The sequence below is a fragment of the Strix uralensis genome, chromosome 10 (assembly GCF_047716275.1).
Source record: "Strix uralensis isolate ZFMK-TIS-50842 chromosome 10, bStrUra1, whole genome shotgun sequence".
Lineage (NCBI taxonomy): Eukaryota > Metazoa > Chordata > Aves > Strigiformes > Strigidae > Strix > Strix uralensis.
Genome location: NC_133981.1, coordinates 22,400,572 through 22,417,322, shown reverse-complemented (window position 1 = coordinate 22,417,322; position 16,751 = coordinate 22,400,572). Strand labels below are relative to the sequence as shown.

Below are 16,751 nucleotides of genomic sequence, written 5' to 3'. Positions count from 1 at the left end.
GGTTGCTCAGGAAGAAACTAATTGGTACAGCTTTATATTGCCCTTTCTCTCAAAGATGTTCCATAACCTTTAATGACACCTGCAACGTGCTTCAGCACACCCAGAAGTACAGAGCCTACTGCTACAGAACTAATACCTCAGGCTGGGCCGCAGTGTGCTCATCCCCCTTCCTCTCTCACAGAACACATCTCACATGCCTCCTCGCTAACAAACATAACCTCTGTTTACTAAAACTTAAGCCAAAGAGCTGCTATTTCAATAACCAAAGTAGGCAAAAGAACAGAAGCGTTGAACAGCAGAGCCTTGCTGTTCCATCTATTCCAAGGAATCTTAAAATCCTGAAAGAACATGAATTACTCTCTCATTCTCATCAGCACAAATAAGCAACAGACCAACACCATTAAGACAACACATCAAGACTGAGCAGATCGCGTCCTAACCTCTACACTTCCACATTGGAAATGAAAGGCAAGCACAGAGTGCTTCACAGCAAATGGATAGAAGGATTTATGAAGCAACAGAAACAGCAAATATGCATCTTTCTAAATTACTGTTTTTTTAAAACACAATCTCCAGAGGTAGTGGTCAAGTCTTAAAACACTTCATCCTTTCAATACTTATGCGAATCATCGTGTTTTGAGCATCTTGTCTAGATTTGACAGCTTGAAGAAAGCATTTCTTTTAAGGGCTTAATTCAAACCCACAATATTATGATACTTTGATTAATTCTCAGTTCTAATATGAGACAATATCAAATGCATCACGATGTAGATTTTAACAAGTCTTTTTTTTGTACTATCTCCCTATAAAAGGTACTACAACTTTTTGTCTCATCCCTGGATTCACACTTTCTTACCCCTTGTCCCTTCTTCCCGCCCACCCACCTACACATCTTTAAGACTTGAGAGCTTGAACGCTTCTCAATCACAATGTTTATACAAAGTTTATATTTCATTATCACACATATTTTCTTTCTCTTTATGTAGGCAGGCTATAATTCTCATTTTTCTGCAAGCGGATCTCAAATTTTTTATCCTATTTGCCTAGGATGGAGTAGTCCTGGCAACCAAGTTTAAGTAGACTCCAAGGACTAGTGGTTTCTTGAGATAAAATTTCTCACTCAAATCCCACAATATGCTCCTTTCTGAGTATAGGCAGAAAACCCATTACCCTGAACAGATGGGAGGTAGTCTGTGGGAAGACAAAATCTGTTAGATGAGAAACTTAAAATAAAAAATAAAAAAAAAATAAAAAAAAAATTATCTGAGTCACAGGCCAGATAAAATCACAAGATTGGCTTAAGAGATCCCTAAATTTCAAGAGCAACATATATTTTAAGGAAAATAGAACACATGATTCTTTTTATTTGTTGTATGCTTTTGATTCCCTTTAAAGGAAGTGTAAGCTTATTTATCTGAAAGGATAGCTGAGATTCATACCTGATCACAAAAGCTGTAACCTTAATTAAAAAAAGATGCTCACAAGAAAATTCTGACTGCTCACAATACAAGGACAGTTAGTAAATGGTATTGGTTTCTCTGAAGGTGTGGAAAAGCAATTGTCAGATGAACTGTGACTTGAACAGCTGCTGTGCCATGACTACTGCTCAGCTCTAATTAAATCTCGGTGCGATCTCATTTGAAAACAGTAAGGACACAAAGCAGGCCCGAAGAACATACCGTTGCGTTCATTAACTGTTAAGCTTCCTCTGTGATACAGGAGTATTTGTTTTCATCTTCAAACGTGTAGTTTTGATTGACAAAAACTTATCTTATGAATTTGAAATTGTCGTGGCTTGAAAAAGAAGAGAAACGTGAAATTCACAAATCCAGTAAAAAAGATAAAAAATCTATCATTAATTTTCTTTTAACCAATATCTCCTTTTCCCCAGGGCAGTGCTGTAGGATCTTTCAGAATGATTTGCTGGTGCTGGTACAAAAGAGTTGCGTCTCCTAATGACAAAGTCAGGTACTTTGTACAAAAGTTGCACCCTTGTTCTTATACTTTCACTCCCTAGCTAGCTAGCAAAGCATTTTTTATGAAGTGAAATACAGACAGACTATACCAAAATCTCCTATATGTTTTCTGCTGTCTTCCTAGTCACTTAAAACTGTGCTCCCCCCTCCTCCACATCATACTTTTTAACAGTTTGTCCGTATAGTCACTACCAACTGCTTTTACCGTTTTCTTTCCTTTCCCATCTCAGGTTCTATTTCCATTCTGCCGCTTTATTTTTTTCCAAGCTGTTTCAAGGATTTATTGCTTTCATCCTCCTTGTACGGTCAGCAAAGTACTTTATGTCAAATAAAAAATTTGCACTTCTAATTTTGTAATAGTTTTGCGCAGTTTCAACTTTACTTGCAGTATTTCTGTTTCATGTTGAATTAGCTATTTCGACAACAGATGTCTAACCTAAATTTGAAGTGATGGGTGTATGTCTGTGTATGCCTATATATAAAGTATACATACGTGTGTATCTATATATACATACATATATATACATACATACATGCGTATGTTCAGAGGTCTGCAAAAGGACAGCATGTCACATTTCCTTCACTGACTCTATAAAACCCTGGCTTTCTTTTAAAGAGTGCAAGCATTGTATCAGATTCAAGAATCACTAATTATGTGGTATTTTGGAAACCATCACCAAGAGTACAGAAGGTAAGTTAACACAGTGAAACCTCAGTTAACAACCATTCCATCATCTGTTGCTTAACCTCCTAATAAAGGCACAGCCAAAATATGCTCAATAACTAGGCTTTTTTTTTTTTTTAAACCCACTATGCCAATGATTTATAGCTTTCTGCACAAAGTTTATTTGCATTTTTTCCCGCGCTTCACATTTCTAGTGAAATTCATCCCCAGAATGCACAGGCATGTGCATTATGCAGTCAGTGAAAATCTGTTGAACTATGCACACAAATATGACATGGAAGCCCATGATGTTGATAGTGACAGGCAAGAAGACAAGGATGCAGGAGAAGGTAATCTACAGTAAACTGAGAAAGAGTGAGTTTGGAAGGAAATACCAGTATAATACAGGGCCTATTCCTCAAAACAACCCACCGATGACTTTATATCAATCCTTCCTCAAAGAAAGAGGACAAAGAAGGGAGACAGTGCTGGAAACGTGGACTTGGAAGAAGAGGAGAAAGAAGCCACCGAGGACCAGACCAGAGAGACAGAATGGTTTCACAGTCACTTAAAGCTGACTTGAGCCCAGCGCTGTCAAAATCCATGATCTCCCTTGACCCTCCCTGAGGCCACAGCTGCATTTTGCCACCCAGTCCAGCACTCACGCAGCTGCCTGGTAAACCAGATAAGGAGAACGACTGGGCTGAGCGCTAGTGATTTTTCTTGCCATCCCAAGAACATTTGTGCTGTAAGTGAAACAGCAGGAAGGCAGGGACAAGTGAGGATGGCCTCTTAACTTTAAATGACAGCAATGGTAGGTGACCTTAAAGAAGCACAGAAATAGATCCACAAAATCCAACTTTGTGCAATTTGTAATTCTCAATAAATAGCACAGTTCTATAGGGCTACATCTTATTAGTAATTCCTTTTAATCTTTTTATATACTTTTATATTTTTATATTTATATATAATATACATTTAAATCCCTTATATAAAGTTTACTCCAATAAATTATTTTATTTAAAAAAAAAAACAACAAACAAGGGAAAATTATTTCAGTAGCTTGCAGTATAAAAGGTCACTATAGCAAACAGGTGTAATGGTTTCTACCAAGTGCCTTCTTTTAATAGGAATTTAATGGTATTAACCAAATTTCAGAAAAACATTTATTGGAGTAATATTTATGTTAGGATCTTTAGATCTTTACCACCTGAATTAATACAGGTTCTTGATGCCTAATCAGTTACTCCAGTGTTGTGATATGAGACTAAAATGAAATTATGGAAAAGAAAAACTCAACAGACTTAATTGGAATAAGGGCAAAACAACAATACTAATTTTTTTTATAATGCCATAGGGTAAGAAGGCTAAAGACTAATTCTGAATTATCAGTAACATTATCACCATCTAAAGTTTGGCATTATGAAATCCCAAATACTATTATAAAGAGCCCTTTAAATAAATCTCAGTTATCAGCTGAATACAGATTAGGACAATGGTTGTACTCTTCTTCATTTGCAGCGAGGTTAAGATCTGCCAGCACACAATCAAATTTTCCAGTAAGATAAAAAGAAAAGAAAATAGGCAGAGAAATAGCTTTAAGGAGCTCATGCTAACGACTGATCTCTCTTTCTTCAAGAAATTTCCAAGCAAGTCAATCCTTAGGCCAGATAAAAGAACACAATTACATAACCTATCTTAACATGATATACATGTTCCTTACTCTGGAAAATACCAGACTACAAAAGACATATGCCAGTGTTTTCTTATTTAATGTGAAGCATTTTATCGTACTATAAATTCATAGCGTAAAAACTAGGAAGGGCGGGAGAATCACTGCAAAAACACAGGACAATTAATAGAACAGAGAAAAACACTAAACCCACAGTTTTACAGGCAAGGGGAACAAGATGATGACTGTAAGAAAACTGAAAGAGTAACTCCCTAATATATAGTCCTAGGTAAAGCAATCTACTTCCCTTTACATAAATTTCTTTCTCAATTAAAAAAAGAGTGGCATTACTTCAAAAAGGATTTCTCGGATTAAAAAAAAAAAAAATCATCAATGTAAGGTTTTGATTATGTAAAATACTAAACCAAAATTATTCTATTCCCATTTCAACCCATGACTCACTGCAGAAGTTAGTACCATGTGCCTGAGTCACTTGCGCACTACTTGTGCCTCAAAGAAGGATGCATAACTCAATGATAACTGACTCAGAATTTAACATAGTAATAGTAGATCACTATAACCCTGTTCCAACAAGCATTTAAGTATACACATACAGAATGATTTATGGCAGCTCATGAAGATGTCTTTTCTGAGAAATATTCATGTCCCATTAATTTGAATGGAACATATTTATGTATTATTTTGAATAATGAGAGCGACAAACAGACAGTTCCCATTACACCAAAAGAGTTCACACCACAAAACCATTATAGAGGGAAGGCAATTGCGTCTTTTGGACCAACAGCACAACTAGTTTCAATACTGGCGACCTTGATTAGAGGAAGATTTTGTATTTCAGCTGAAGGCAGAAAGCTCTCAGATAAGAGATGTGAATATCCACATCTACAACAAAAACGTGTGAGCACTGTAAGCATTACTCACTTTTGCCCACTGTCTATCTGTGCTATTTGCTTAGTTAGTTTGGTAAGAGAAACGTATGAACATCTGCATATCAAGGGCCAGCCCATGCCTGGCAGATTTAACACACAACAGAATTTCAACAACCAAAAAAATGTCTGCCCAGCAAAAAGGCTGTTCTCTACCTCAAAATATATTCTAGGCGACTTCCAAATAACTGGAAAATCATTAACACAACTGATATGTATTCCATAAGAAAGATATGCCTGACTGGTCAAGATGATTTGGGCAGAATGATAAATGAAAATCCAGTACCTAAGTGGATATAGGTAGTTTATATATGGACCCATCAGTGCTCTTAACAGAATTCCCAGTTACTGACATGGGCTTTGAAAATATTAAATCTCAACAGCATATATAATAGAATATATAGTATTCTCAACAGAATATATATTCTCAATAGAATATATAGTACTAACACCATAATTAGATGAGAATCTAATGTACAATGGATGAGAATGGGGAAAAGTGTTATACTTGATATCATTTGGGAAAAAATAATTATTCAAATAGAAATAAGAAAATGAAAAAATATTTGGCTCCATGTGCCTTCGTCCTCATAAATCACATATTTTAAAGCCTCATATGTTCTAATAAAATAGTAGTTTTTCAGGGACTTTATTACTTCTGAATGCTTAGGACTGGCAGTACTGCTGGTTGGCCAGCATTCCGGCGTGCATACACTGATCTAGACAAAAGGGAATACCTCTATTTTTCATTACTTTCATTACTCTTGGGAGAATGGTCTTATCTTCACAAGAATAGAAAAGGAGTTACCACAGCAAATAGGCCATTTCTCACTACATGTTTTCCCCTGCTGAAATTTATATTACGGCTTCAAAGACTCGTTTTAGAGATTCCACAGCTGAAGGCAAATCAGCAGATGTCTATCCCTCCCCCCACAGTTACTAAAAATGTGCTGACTTCCTTATCTGCCTACATATGGCTTCCAGTCTTTTTCAGTGAAAAACCCTGTCCCAAAGAGCACACATCCGTCTGTACGCTACTCTACCCTAAGAGAGTAGTAGACAGGGAGCTATTTATTCCTCCTCCATCCCGTATAACCACAGATGCTATTCTTAACCGTCACTCTTATTTTATATTGTTCATATTGTGTGGGACAGGGCTGGTTCTTTTCTTAAAGACATGCTCACTAGAAAACAAAATGCGCCATAATTTATTCCTTGCAAATTGCAAGCGTATTTCTGATACCAACTGGCTTTAAAACCAGAATATTAAAATAGTATTTAGATATCATTTATCATTCTTTTGTAATGCCAGCAATGCAACACATCATCCTCTAAATTTCATCACCCTTTGCCTTAATTTTAAATCTAAAAGTATTATTTCATCCTCTTTCACAAATACAAAAAAGTGTTTAGGTGCTTGGAAATACAAAGAAATCCCTCAAACATGCTTGACATGAAAACTATCAATAACAAAATCTCCTCTGGTCTATAAAATTTACATAGTAAGACATTCATAACAACGTACAAGCTTGCAAAATCCACTCAATTATGAGGGTCTCCTTGTTTTCAGATAAGTCCTTTTGCATGTGATCTAATGCTTATGGCCATTTGACAGTTTTAATTAGAAAAAAGTCAGTACAGGTGGCACTGTAAGAAAGCTTGCAGAGAAAAAAAGCTCAGAGGAATTAAAAATACAGAGCAAAATGTGGGTTGAATGACAGAGTGCACTGTACTGAAAGGGGAGTTAAAAGGGACGCTAATGGAAGGAGCTCAAGACAGTGCTGATTCATCTGGAATATAAACATAAAAGATTGCCAGCGATTCTGTAAAACGTGATGACTCATACCTTCTCTCTTTCTCTTCTCTCCACTGTGATGCTTCTCAAACCTTATTCGCTTTTATTATTGACTCTACATTTTTACATTCCTTTTACTCTTACAATGAATATGGTACAAGTTGATTAAGAAACCTGATAAAAGCAAGGACGTGCTGAAAGGTCTACTGCAATGAAACACACCAGCTACTTTAATAACCTGAACACAACAGCATTAAAAACTAAGAGGACTTTTTCACACTATCTTGCTGCTGCATTTGAAATCAGTAAATTTATTCCATCTTAAGAAAGAATAACTGTTTTTTTTTCCCTTGGTGAACATAAGTGGATCCAAGTACATGTTACATCAATTACCTTCCTTTCACAGTCACACAATCTTAATAAAGCTGAAATTTCACATATGGAATCACAAGAAAAAAAACCCTACCCTTTAGAAAACTATATTTAAGTCTAGCCAAAGAATGAACTTTCTAATCTAAGAATTATTTCAGCTATCACAAAAATGTTTTAAATTGCTACAAGACCAACGTAGAGAAAAAGTTTGCTACATAATGGCCTTCCCAGTTTCCAAACAGGATCTGTATTTGTATTCTTAAATAGCTCTCATTTTTAAATTTATTCATTAGCAAGACAGTAGATCTGTCAAAAAGAATGGCTAATGTGTAAGTAACACGTATGCAAACACATCACCTGGCACACAGTATAAGGTCATACATTCTGAGCTAACGATACTGCAGATCTCCTCTGTGGATGGTTTGTGATGTTTTAGAAGTGATACTCAAAGAGTAGAGTACTCAGAATTTATCAAAAAGGTGGTCTGAATTTCATATCCTGAGACACCTGAAATTATTAATCACACTAAAATTCTGGCTATACGCATATATTTTTTGAAACTTAATAATATAGTTTATCCTTTCTCTTCAAGCCTTTCTACCTACTGCTATCTACAGTGGAGGGCAGCTGAAGGAACGAATTTTTTACTTTTAGGCATTAGTGACATAAGGCTTTCAAAAATGATAAGAAGAAGTCACCCACAGATCCAGAATCCATTACTACCAGTAACTCCGTAACAAAAGGATCCATATTAGAAATGACAGAAGAATTAAACTGCTAAGAACGGATGTAATAAACTCACATCTGCTGGTACATGGGCTTGCATTTATATTTTTATCTTAAATTTAGCAATACCTGAAATAATTGGTCATAACAAATGAAGGATTATTCCATATTGTTACAAACTGAATTACAAAGTTTTTTGAATTACAAAAAGGAATTTTGTACCTGAATTCTGTATCCTTCATCCTCCCTTCCTCTCACTGTAGTGCTCCAGTGGGATTTTTTTCTTGAGAATTTTGAAAATAAGAGGTAATATTTAATTTATAGGGCTGAGATTTTCCAAAACACTGTTTTGTTGCTTTTTGCATTCCTAAGTGTTTTGCAATGACATTGAGTTATTATTTGTATGAGTGGTAGGCAGGTTTGTGAATCTGTAATTACACAGAATACATACAAATATTACAATTGGAGATACACTGCAAATTAGAAATCCCCTATTTAAAGAAAATGTTGCAATTTCTTTCAAAAGCATTGTTCCATATAATTACCATTTTTTAAAAAGTAGCATGAAAAAATGTAGGGAAATATCTGCTGCATACTACTCAAGAGAAAAAGCCATGCTTTTTTGATATCCCAAAATGTAGCACTTTCCAGCACATGTGCACATTAAAAAAAAATACAATCCATACACATCCTTCCACAGTGACTTCACAGATATGACTGGCTATTTTCTATTATCTGCTACTTCAAATATATTAACATCATTCATCTAACGAGTAAAATCATGTTGGTTTTTAACTTTTTTTTTTTACTTTAAGAGGTACTACAAGAGGCTACTTATTTCAGCAGTCAGTCTAAATACACAGAGATTCTAGAAATATATGGTCTTTTGCCAGCAGAAATGAATTCACTCTACACATACTCTGAGTCAGTTGGAAGCCATCTAGCCACAGTTATGCAAATTGACAAAAACAGCTGAAGTCCTTATTTTATATATATACTTACACAGCCTGCTGATACACACACAAACTCTATACGGAGATGCAAACAAAGGTGCAAAGCATTTTATTCCACTCAGCCTTCTCCAAAAGTTCCTACACAGTAAAGACAGGGAGATCTACTGTCAGTTAGTTGTGCATAGATTGACTTATGAGTAACTCGGAAATTAAATCCTCCCTGAAGGAACAGTCATAGCTGTGCATTCTTACATGAAAAAGAAGGACCACAGGTAAAAAATAAAAAACCCCAAAATATATTCAGCCACAGATCATGAATTTATATTCAAAAGATTCCCCTACAACTGTCATCATAAGACGCTGATCTGAATTCAATACAAAATGTGTGTTGACTTTATTACCTTACTCAGAGTTGTTTTCTAACAGTGACTACCTGCGACCACGGGATGTCCCTCTAGAAGCAGCTTACAGAAGAACGGACTGTCCTGGTGCCCACCTTCTCCGGATGCTGCCACCTGATTAAGAGTCATTTTGCCCAAATGCCACATCGAAAGATGTTTTAATACTTTTTCACAAAAAACCAATTTATGTCTGATACATCGATTCACAAGAATCTACCGCCTACATTCAAATGTACTTCTGAAAATTAATAACTGATCAAGGCAGCAGCATTTCTATACTTCTCACAACTGTCACAGTTTAACTACACATAAATATTGATGCCAATTCCTGTGGCCATTCATTCAAGCGGAGGAAGGCACAAGGCCCATGCTGACTGCAGGCGTAGTACGCAGAACAGTAAGACAACAGAGGGAAGAGCAATTGCACATGCTCTCTCCTTCACTACACTGTTAGAGCAGGAGTAGGACTGCTATGGGGAACGCAAACACCCAAACGCCTGCGCTGCTTCAGAGCATTATTTCGGCATGGTGCACCACTGCCCATTGTCATGATGTTATCACAGACACTGCGACTTTTTATCATGTAGATCTGACAAAATGCTGACATAAGTTATTAGCGTATAGCTTCACACATACAAACATCGAGCCTGGTTGGTACAGAAAGTGAAGCAGTACAGACTGTTGAAAGACTACAGCAATGGGTGGCATGTGCCAAGCACCCTGCAGTGTACACACCTCAGCTAGGGCAGACACACCTTGATCCTCACGATTCCACTTCTCTCACAAAGGATGAGGACAGGTGGTCAGTGACACAAGCAGATTTAAGTTTGCAGATGACACCAAGCTGGGTAGGAGTGTTGATCTGCTCAAGGGGAAGGAGGCTCTGCAGAGAGACCTGGCCAGGCTGGAGCGATGGGCTGAGGTCAACTGTATGAAGTTCAGTAAGGCCAAATGCCAGGTGCTGCACTTGGGCCACAACAACCCCCAGCAGCGCTACAGGCTTGGGAGGAGTGGCTGGAGAGCTGCCAGTCAGAGAGGGACCTGGGGGTGTTGATTGACAGCCGGCTGAACAGGAGCCAGCAGTGTGCCCAGGTGGCCAAGAAGGCCAATGGCATCCTGGCTTGTATCAGCCATAGCGTGGCCAGCAGGGAAGGGAAGGGATCTTACCCCTGTGCTTGGCACTGGTGAGGCCGCACCTCGATTCCTGTGTTCAGTTTTGGGCCCCTCACTACAAAAAGGCCATTGAATGACTCGAGTGTGTCCAGAGAAGGGCAACGAAGCTGGTGCAGGGTCTGGAGCACATGTTGTGCGAGGAGCAGCTGAGGGAACTGGGGGGGTTTAGTCTGGAGAAGAGGAGGCTGAGGGGAGACCTCATCGCCCTCTACAACTACCTGAAAGGAGGGTGCAGAGAGGGGGGATGAGTCTCTTTAACCAAGTAACAAGTGATAGGACAAGAGGGAATGGCCTCAAGTTGTGCCAGGGAAGGTTTAGACTAGATGTCAGGAAGTATTTCTTTACAGAACGGGTTATTAGGCAGTGGAATGGATTGCCCAGGGAGGTGGTGGAGTCCCCATCCCTGGAGGTGTTTAAGGGTAGGGTTGATATAGCACTGAGAGATATGGTGTAGATGGGAACTGGCAGTGTTAGGTTAATGGTTGGACTAGATGATCTTCAAGGTCCTTTCCAACCTAGTTGATTCTGTGATTCTGTGATTTAGTCAATTCGTTGAACAGGGATATTGAATATAAATGCAAATATTGAGTATTATGTTAAATACAGTATAAGCTATCAATCACTGAAAGGTTATTATATGCACTTTCTTCTGTGCAATGTATATTTAGTAAAGAGCTGCAGTGTTTTTGCTCTCTTCCCTAAAGCTGTGCTTCAGTCCTATAGCACGATTTCCACAGTAATCGTGCCTGAATTTCCACGATTTAGGCACTTAGGCATAGAAGTGCCTAAAAATAAAGCAAGTACTTCCATTAGCAGCAGCACTTAGCAGCTGAGAAAAATCAAGCTTTGCATTTAAATTATGCTTAGTAGAGCAGAATCAAATCTTTCTACCTGCTGAGTACCAACTTCACTTACCTCACTTCTGGCTTCCTCACATCAGCAAGGATATAGCATTACGTGGGCACAAATATGTACTGATGGATTTAACTATTGTAAAATCATAAACAGTTGATAAAAACAAGCTCAACACAACACAACAAATGAGGAATCATAAAAGAGAAACTAAACTGCAAGAATAATACACAAGTCCAGGAACTAGTTAAAATTCCACTTGGGAGAAGACAAACCTGCAGATTATATAACTGGTAGAATTCTGCTCCTACATTTCTGCTGTAACCTGTGTGGCCACTGTGCTGGATAGAATATCCCGAATTAATCTTGATGCTTTCGAACATGTTGCGTGGCACTTCCCACACCAGACTTGCACACGAGCAGTCGGCCCCACCTGATGGGCTGTGCTCAGAGCACCTGCCTGGAACCCTGCTGCCAGCCCTGCCCAGCACCTGGGCGCCCCTTCCTAAAACTAAATCTAAGCGAAGCTCTCAAAAGACACGTAAGCAGCACTACTGAAAGATAACCACCATAAATAATTGAAAATATCTTCTGCATTTGCTCACATTGACCAAAGTATGAAGAAATTATAGAGATTCATTTTAATAAAGTAAGGCTAAAGCCTTACTCATATAGTTCATCTGGTTCATAGAATTAAAATTCTTGCACCACAAAACATGAAGGATTTAACACAAGATATTATACATTTTATATCACCTCCTGACACTGGATCTTCAATTACAATTGAATACAACTTCCAGCTGCTCCAGTGATAATTTCCCAGTATCATTAATTGCATCTGGCACCTAACATATGATAACCACTACACTGTACTTGATACCCTGACAAATACCCCTTAAAAAAATAAATTAGTCATACGCTTTTCTCACTGATACTAAAAAAAAAAAATCATAATATGAGACAATATGTATTTAGCCTGATGAATCTCATACACATATATACACAGTTTTTCCTGAAAAAGTTAGTTGTTTCCCATAAAAGCAAGGCTTGTGCCATCATCCTGCACTCCCAGTAATTTTTGAACGTTTTGGGCAATTCCCATCAAATTTGAGGAAGAGACAGAATATTACAATCCATTTAAGCCTTGTGAAAATAAAAAAAGACAGTAGAAAAATACTTAAAACAGCGTCTCTTCAAAGAGAAATAGCTAGACACATATTGATAATTTCATCCAATCATGTTACGCACCTTCCTTATCATTTTGGATACATTTCTAAATCTTTCATTTCTTCTATGCTTATCTTGAAATTATTCCCTCCAAAAGTACTAAGAGATCTCTTCATAAAGAAGCATATTGTGTTGGGATAGGGAAGTTCCCAGCTGGCTCTTTACTTCTCAATGAGCAATGATCAACACTATCAGAAAGGGATAGTCAAACAAATATATCTTTGGTGTGGTGTGAATCTAAATTTGCTCTGCTATTTCCTTGCAAGCATCTCTGTACACATATGGTGTATCCTAAAATCCTGCTGCCAGTTCCATGCTGAGCCGTTCCCATCTTCCATCCAAGTGTTCAGCAGAGTGCACCTGCTGCCCTGCACTCCCATTGCTGTTGGCACTGTTACACACCACTACATCACATGCTATGTTGTTCAGTGGAGAAAAGAAACATTTAACAGTTTACCAACTGGTTTAGGCAAAACGCTGCTGTGCAGCAATAGCCAGAGAAATACACAATGATGGCTGGCGTGAGGAAAGGCTGTGTGCGCAGGGTATCCCTCCGGAAGGCAGTTCTCCACCTCCTTAGAATTACTTCTGAATTCTCCATCCATTTAGAAATTTCACACATATAGTCAGCAATATAACTTACATGAATTTGGGTTTTTAGTCACCTTCCGCAGACTCTTAAAATAATCCATGGGCTAAGAAGCCAGAGACACCACCTCTTCAAAGTGCTTCTCTGCTACGAACTTTAAAACTTTTGCTCTCTTCTTTATGACATTCAAATTACTTTGCTCTCATAGACTACATTTCAACTGGCATCTCATATAATCTGCTTGACAGGACTTGGGTAAAATATGCCCCATGTCCAGCAACCAAGCCACCAAACTATTCCCTTCTCAGCTATTTGACTAGATTAGAGACAGGACTCCCTGATCTCCCTCCCCTATCTGCATTCACACAGAAAAAATTACAACTACCAAAGGCCTTGCAGAAATTTTAGTGCCACCTGCCTCTTCCCAAAAGCCTCCTTCCCCAGAGATTTCATGTCTCAGTTGTCCAAATTCCCTAATCTTTTTCCGTTGACTGGTAAATTCCAGCTGCTTATTCCTTGGAGTCTGAAGAAAGAACAGTACTACAGCAATGATCACCTCTCGATGATCCTTACGGGCCCTTTCCAACTCAAGATATTCTATGCTTCTATGATTCTCTGTCAACTTCAGACTGCTAAAATGAAATCACAATAGAGTTCAGAAAAAACCCTCTATTAGACTAAGCATCACATACAAATATGTGAACACATGCACTTTATGAACAGAACACAGCTTCAGAAATGCTGAGTAGCAGTTTTACAGAAAAAAGTCAATATTGGCCACATGTGCAAATAGTAAACAAATTCCAGAATACTCAGTACCCTAAGTCAGTATCAGTAGGAATGATTAATACAGACGTGTCAGAAAGAGCAGCAAAGTTAGCATTAAAAGGTACAAACCAGACAGGTATGTTTTATGTAAAAATATTCTAAGCAATAATTTTTTCTCCCCTTTCCTATCAAATTTTCTGATATAAAAAATAAAAATCATGAAGTATTTCAAGCAAGATTTCTGGTTTTTATTTCAATGGAAGCTCTTTGGTTGATGGAAGAAAAGCTACTGCTTTAACTCAGCTTAATATCTTCCCTCCTCCTGGAAAAGGATTAGAAAGCAGAAAAAAAGTGTATGAATGTTTGAATTTTGATAGAAAAATTTCAATCAGCCTATTATTATACAGAACACATAAAAAGCTTAGAGAAACAAAAAGTACAGTAGTATTGATAGATCAGTGTTTCACAACATAATCTCAAATAAAATGAGCAAAAATATTATAGAAAATATCTACCATACAAATTAGGCTAGAAGTTATAAGAGTGCTAAGGATTAGGCTTTCTTCTTCTGACACGCTGGAAGCACCAGAGCCAACTGACAATATGGAAGCCTCAGACCTAGACGGCACACGCTGAAGATGATGTTACAGAGTGACTTGTCCATAGCAAAGGGAAAACCACCTCCTGTTAAAAATAATGACTATTCCAAAGGGTTTGGTATACAAGGCGGGAGGAGAAGGTGAAAGATGAGTATTCTATAGATTTAGCAATAAAAAAGATGTTAATGAGCATTATAAAAAAGTCTCATATCTGCACCTGCTACATTGGCTAGAAATACTTAACAGAGGTAGGAAAGTAGTTCAGAAATGAGGTTAATAGAAGGCAAATTGAAATAAGTATATAATGATTGATTTAAATTACAGATAGATAAGAACCCCAAATTAACCTGAATTAATTAATCCAAATTCCATTTGGAAGGAACATCTGAATCAGTGAAACATCATTAAAGAGCAGCTATCATTGTCACGGAAATTGCCAAGATTTTAACAAAATTAAAAAGAAATTAAGCATTCATATTAAAAACATCCAAAGCTGCTATAATTTACAGTAAGCCATACTGGAAGAAAAATTAAATTTTTAAATTCAGGACTCTAGTCAACCTTGCAAGGAGAATATATCATAGCTTATCTAGAAAGGAAGAAGATATTTTACCCCTTTTATCTTTTGCATATAAGTTTCTGACAGTTTTCTTTTTCCCTACAGTATTTGGTGCTGCTTTTACTGAAATTATTGGACTAAATAATTGGTATGATCTAGTTTGGAAAGCTAAAAGGTAAGCTTCCTTAGTGTCAATGGCAGCATTACGTCCTATAACAAGACAGAAATACAAACAGATGCCAAACAATTCCATACGTGGTGTCGAGTTGACTAATTTATATTATGGCTTGTAAAAATTAGATATAGCTGCTTTGTTCAACTTCAAAACAGTAAGTAGTTCCACACCCCAGGGAAAGCAACTGTTCATGCAATCAACAGATAATGAAACACACAACAAAGATTAAAATAAACAACCTCACCTACCAGCCACAAGTTTTCCTGAAGATCTAACTGCTTCAGTTAACATATTTCACAGTTCCCTATCCAGCTTTTTGTTTCCAGGCAAAAATAAGTCAGTACAGAAAATAAATTCTCCTCCCCTTCACTGTTAAATTGTCTGTAAATTAGAAATGCTCTCTCCACTTGTCTGCTTTCTCAGCAACTATATTAATTCTTTTATTTTGGCTTCCATTTTCCAGTTTGGACATACGCCCTTCGCAGAAGGTCACCAGAAGTTTGTGACAACCCAAGGGTAAAAGGGGAAGATGGAAAAGCACGAGAAAGGAGTAACTAAGGCTACGTGATAGGAAAGTATGAATTAGGTCACAAATGCAGAGATGGGATTCTAATATTCTCTCTTCCCTTTGGTAAGCTCTGAACCAGTTCTGACTGTGTTATCACAGAAGCATTACTAGAATCTGAACCACAAATCAGAAAATTAAACAAAAAGGGTAGAAATCTTCCTTTTCCTTTGTAAACATCCTGGATGTAATGAAGACACAGCTGAAGATATAAAGGAAAATGCCTGTTTTGGATAACACTATCTGTACAGTTCTTTAACATTCACTGCTAATTTGGCAGGGAATGCCTTCATTTGGATCAAACTACAGGAGAGAACTTCAAATTGAACAAACTGTATCTAACTTTAAAAAAAAAGAATTAAGTCCATAAAGAGACTTTCTCTGACCTTCTGGCTTCTGGCCATAAAAAAAAAAAAAAAAAACCACCAACATTTGCAAATAACTAAATAAGGCCTTTAATAGCATCACTTTGTTATGGTTACTAAAATACCAAGTACTGTATTTCATAAATCCTGATTATGTGAGAGAAATTAAGAGTGGGTATGTGGTACAGAAGAAGGAAGAAATTTCTCAGAAAAATCTGCTAAAAAGAGATAGTACTAATGTTAGAAGATCTACTATTACAGCTACAAAATTTCTGCAAGAAAAAAAAGTCATGGGATTATGCTACAAATTCTGATATATACACATAGATTATCTCTGAAAATCACTTGAGCACAGAAAAGCACATTGTATTAA

General features: G+C 37.3%; 1 protein-coding gene across 1 annotated transcript in view; it reads right to left on the bottom strand.

The window, feature by feature from the left end:
- SYN2 (synapsin II) overlaps positions 1-16,751 on the bottom strand; it is a 196,375-nt gene that overhangs the window by 136,332 nt on the left and 43,292 nt on the right. The window lies entirely within an intron of this gene.